The sequence below is a fragment of the Lynx rufus genome, unplaced genomic scaffold (assembly GCF_022079265.1).
Source record: "Lynx rufus isolate CCGP_SWC_20201006 ecotype Redwood Valley unplaced genomic scaffold, mLynRuf1.p SCAF_25, whole genome shotgun sequence".
Classification (NCBI taxonomy): Eukaryota; Metazoa; Chordata; class Mammalia; order Carnivora; family Felidae; genus Lynx; species Lynx rufus.
The window spans coordinates 8,829,549-8,835,248 of NW_025814840.1; positions in this window are offsets into that span (position 1 = coordinate 8,829,549).

The window sequence follows — 5,700 nt, forward strand, 5'->3', positions numbered from 1 at the left end:
GCAGGCACTATGTGGAAAGCGGAGGCCAGTCTTCTGACAAACGTGAGATGGGAAGGTCACAATCTTGTGAGGATTTCCCCCAATGTGACGAGAGTTTGAGAGGAAAGGAACGGAATTTCAAGCCAAGGGAATGATGAGGTGAAGGTACTAACTGCTGATTATGATGTTGGAGCCTCTCCAAGGATGTCTGTAATTAGGGAGTCCATATTTTGTCAAAGAATTACTTAAGAGATATTTAGCATTCTGTACACAAATTTACTCTGGTATCATTTACAAATTATACCAGACAGTTGTGCCAAAATAAAGGATTCATTTATGAAGATAAAATGGTAAATCGTAGCTACAATGAGAACAGTGAATCTTACCTTTTTACTTTTTATTTATTTTTTTCTTTTTAGGTAAAGTGAGTAGCTTGGCAGCTAACAGAAATCAGTTTGGGAAGTCTGTCTTTACGTAGCCTATCCAGGACATCCAAGAAAAGATGAGTTTTTATAGATTGTCTGAAAAAAAGTGAGAGCTGGGGCGCCTGGGTGGCGCAGTCGGTTAAGCGTCCGACTTCAGCCAGGTCACGATCTCGCGGTCCGTGAGTTCGAGCCCCGCGTCGGGCTCTGGGCTGATGGCTCAGAGCCTGGAGCCTGTTTCCGATTCTGTGTCTCCCTCTCTCTCTGCCCCTCCCCCGTTCATGCTCTGTCTCTCTCTGTCCCAAAAATAAAGAAACGTTGAAAAAAAAAAAAAAAGAAAAAAAAAGTGAGAACTTAACTGTTAAGTACATGTGACAGGTTGTCTCTATATAATCGGTCAGTGTCCTTCTATGAGCAACTCTACATTAGATCGATATCATTTTCCTCATTAGAAGTTTTCAAACTCCTTCATTTTGGACAAAACAGTTTTGACCATAAAGGCTTTAGTCTCTTTAGTGCAGAATCATCATTTAATGGAGGCTGAACATACTGGCCATGTAGCAACCTTTAAGCACCTGGAAATCAGACATCTAGAAAGATTCTGTCTGTCTACAGTATTCAACATCAATTTTAATTTCTTGGTATTACTCTAATGAATGGAGTTATTTCAGTCTGTAGGACCTTTGTGACTTAAGACGTTTCATCCATTTGTTCCAAAGTCAGAAATAAATGGATGACCTATTCTGGTAATTTTCCTCCATGCTTTTATTCTTGTAGCATTTAAGAATATAAATATAGGAAATGGTCCTTTTCAGTGTGATTTTAAGACTAACATTGATTGGTGTCTCTTTTAACATATATAATATCTTTGTAGACTTTGTAGGTGTTCTGGTGACTTTACTTTTAGAAATGCAGTTTTTACCTTTCAGGCATATGACTGTGTACATGACATTGGCTATTTGATAAATCTAAACTTAAGCTTTATGAGGGGAAAATTCAAGCCAAATCTCAGATCATTTAGTAACAATTTTATGAGAATTTATAGGGATTTTATTCATTTAAAACTTTTTTCAGTGTTTATTCATTTTTTTAGAGAGAGACAGAGAGAGAGAGAGCACAAGTGGGAGGGGCAGAGAGAGGGAGACACAGAATCTGAAGCAGGCCCCAGGCTCTGAGCTGTCAGCACAGAGCCCGACGTGGGGCTCGAACTCACAAATCGTGAGATCGTGGCCTGAGCTGAAGTCCGACTCTTAACTGACTGAACCATCCAGGCACCCTGTGAACTTATAGGGATTTGAAAAGTATAGGGGCACCTGGGTGGCTCAGTCGGTTAAGCGTCCGACTTCGGCTCAGGTCATGATCTCACGGTCTGTGAGTTCGAGCCCCGCGTCGGGCTCTGTGCTGACAGCTCAGAGCCTGGAGCCCGTTTCAGATTCTGTGTCTCCCTCTCTCTCTGCCCCTCCCCCGTTCATGCTCTGTCTCTCTCTGTCTCAAAAATAAATAAACGTTGAAAAGTATAGATCACATTGTCATTATCGTTAGTAATAGTTGTAGAACTTTGGGCTAAGGAATACTAAGCATTTCTCAAAGCATCGTGTATTAATCATGTTTTTTCATTTTCTGTAGTTTATGTTTGACAGCTTAAAAAGCTTGTTGGCCAGGGAGAGTCTGCCTCCCTCAGAGACCGCACAGGGCTGGGCCTGGAGCACCTCTTGCATATGCAGACCAACTAGTAGCAGCCCCAGCCTCCTACTCTCTCTCATAGAATATAGTTCCCCTGCCCTAAATCAGCCAGACAGCTAGAAATACCCCTTTGGTCCAGCGCTATAATGCTCGAAGAGGGAGGGCCCCTAGCCCTGTGTGAACTTTACAGATACAGCATGATCTGGTCAACTGTTAAATCTCTTAGATAGAATCTTTATTGTAGGACAGTGTCTGGACAGGTTCCCCCCTGCACTTGGGTTTAGTCTTTCTAATACTCAGCATACAGCTGTGGCTGGGGCAGCAGCATGAGACAGTCTAGTTTAGCTAGGATTGCTTCTTTTTCGTGGCAATAGATTGTGGTGTGTGGGCAAATCCTTGTTAGATGTCAGATTGAATGGTGGTCATTGTGGTGTTCTTCATGGCAGCAAGACTGGCGCTGCGTGTACCGTCAAACTTTTATGAAAGGAGACTGGTCAGTACGTGAAGCAAGCTTGACTTCTGGCTCCCTGTCGGTTTCACTCATCTATCACTGTGTAACAGGAACACTCAAAACTTCATGGCTTTTATAGTGATTTGTTCTTGTAGGCATTGGCGGAAGTCTCGCTTGGCTGGGCCGGAAGATCTAAGAGCCTTCGCTTCTGTGTCTGGGATTATATTGGGCTTTCACCTCTAGTAGCCTGAGTTTCTTCACAGCTTGGTGATTCCAGACTACTTGGACTTTGTGCACAATGATTAGCTTCAAGAAGGAAAGAGGAAACTGCCACACTTCTGAAGGGTTGGCCTGGAATCTGTCACATTCTAGTGAAGCCAAAGCAAGTCAGGAGGCCAGTCCAGATTGAAGGGGATGAGGAAAAAAAAGTATCTTTTTAGAACGGAGTAAGGAAGGGATTGGTTCTGTCCACCGTTGGCCACCATACTAACCAGAGAAGGGCTATACTCGTAAGTCAGTCCGGGAAAGTAAAGTGATTCAGGGTTTGGGAAATGGATTCAGGGATTGGCAGGCTTTTAGAAGCAGAAGTGTTGGGGGACTGACTTGCTGGCTTTCAGTTGTAAAGGTTTGGTCACTGGAGTGAGGCTGCACCTGACTGACGTTCGAGCACGGGCGAACTGAATGCTGGTGCTGATTGGCTTTCAGAAATGTGGAACTGTCAAGGTTGGCTGGTCTTCTTCATAAGCATGTGTGGTGACAAGACACCGATCGTTTCTCTCTGATCCATCAATTCTCGTGGTTACTAATTCGTGGCTTGAGGCTCTTGCCAAGAAGCAGTCCAGTTCCCATCTTGAATTTGAAGACCAGGAATATTTTATTCTCATCAGAGTATTTTTAGAAGATTTTCATTAGTACAGACTTTATCCTTTTTTTCCTTTTTCGTTTTTTAATGTTTATTTTGAGAGAGAGAGAGACAGTGCGAACAGGGGAGGAGCAGAGAGAGAGGGAGACACAGAATCCGAAGCAGGCTCCAGGCTCTGAGCTGTCAGCACAGAGCCGGATGCGGGGCTCGAACGCATGAACCGCCAAGATCATCACCTGTGCCAAAGCTGGATGCTTAACCGACTGAGCCACCCAGGCGCCCCAGTACAGACTGTATTCTTTTTTTTAAATATGAAATTTATTGTCAAATTGGTTTCCATACAACACCCAGTCAGTGCTCATCCCAACAGGTGCCCTCCTCAGTGCCCATCACCCACCCTCCCTGCCCTCCCACCCCCCCCCCCCCCAGACTTTCTTCTTAATAACAGGTTTGGCAGAGTTACTGGACTTTCCCCACAAAAATACTAATTTTTATTTAATTTTTGGCTGCGAAGCCAGGGGAAATTTAGAAATATATTTGCTTTCAAAGCAGGTTGAAATAAAGAACTACCCTAAAGATGGCTGTAGTCAGGATGGCTTACTTATGTCAGTGTTGGGTAGAATATTGGTAACAATATTGTATTTGAATATTCGGAAGTTCTATAAGTCATGCAGTCACTAAATATGGTAGGTATTCATTAGTGGTAAACATTAGACAAATCAGAAGGAGGCATGCGTAAGAAGTTGAGCATCACCAAAGTCATCGTTAGGAAGGGGAGGTAAGGGCAGGATATAGATTGGAGCAGCATTTGACAACTGAATGAAGTTCAGGCAGTTCAATGATTTTACTAGTAATGTAGGGATACTAGTAATGCAGATTACTGGTAATGTACCTGGTGGAATTGGGTTGGGTATTGTAAGGGTTTTGTTGTTATTAAATTAGGCTAAGTGTGACATAAAGATGGTATTTTCTCATGGGACAGGGAGAAAATTATAAAATGAAACAGGGAAAGTGGGCCAGACTTGTAATAAAGTAAAGGAATATTTTAAGTAGGGACAAAGTAACAATTCTGTTTAATTCAGACAATGTTTATTTCATACATGTAGTGCTACATTCCATCAGAAGATGTTTGCATTTTATGACAGTTCAACAAGTAAAACACATTTCTTTGAAAAAAAATTCTAATGCTTAGGCTTTTAACATATAAATACAATGTACAAAATAAATACACCACAAAAACCACCCACCCACAAACTGCTGTGTGCATCACTCCTGGAACATGTAGCATATATAAAAGTACACTGTATACATTGATTGTGATGTCTTCAGTCCTAAGTAACAGAAAAACTTGACTTTGTAAAGTGCCAGACAGTAACTGTCTTAGGCTCTGTGAGCCATATGGTCTTCCGTCAGAACTACTCAACTCTGTTCTTATAGTGCTGAAGGCAGCCTCGGGCAGAACAGAGACAGCGGTCTCTGTTTTATTACTTTATTAGTGTTCCAGTAAAACTTTATTTATGTACACAAATCTGAATATAATCGGCACATGTCACAAAATATTCTTTTTTTTTTTTTTTTCAACCATTTAGAAACGTAAAACCACTGTTGGCTTGTAAGGCTACAAAGACAGGCAGCGGGTCACACGTGAGTATCTGAATCATTCGTAGGAAAATGCACAACCAAGCCAAAGCAAGGCACTACAGCAAGAAAGTGAGTGATGAATGCTGGGAGCCAACCTTTTTGTTTTCCAGCATCGTTCAAGAAATACAATTATAATGACAGTCGTAGCCAACTTACGCTTTTCTCGTGTCTCAGACGCTATTCTAAGTGCTTTGAAAATATTAATTCATACCTCCAAGCAATTCTAACATTCTCACTTCTCTTATAGAAGAGGAAACCGAGGCACAGAGAGGGTAAGTGGCATGCCCCATGGGATCTGAGCCTTGGCAGTGGGAGTCCAGAGTCCACACTCTTAACCGCTGCCATGTTGTGTGAAGAACATCCTTCCTCACACAAAATTGTCCTGCAGATACCTCTGCACCCTCCTAAAACATCAACAGTAGGACAGACACTACTTCTTCACACAGCACTGTTTATCATACAGACTGTTTTCATCAGCTGTTTTTAAAAATAAACTCAGTCTGGGGCGCCTGGGTGGCGCAGTCGGTTAAGCGTCCGACTTCAGCCAGGTCACGATCTCGCGGTCCGCGAGTTCGAGCCCCGCGTCGGGCTCTGGGCTGATGGCTCAGAGCCTGGAGCCTGTTTCCGATTCTGTGTCTCCCTCTCTCTCTGCCCCTCCCCCG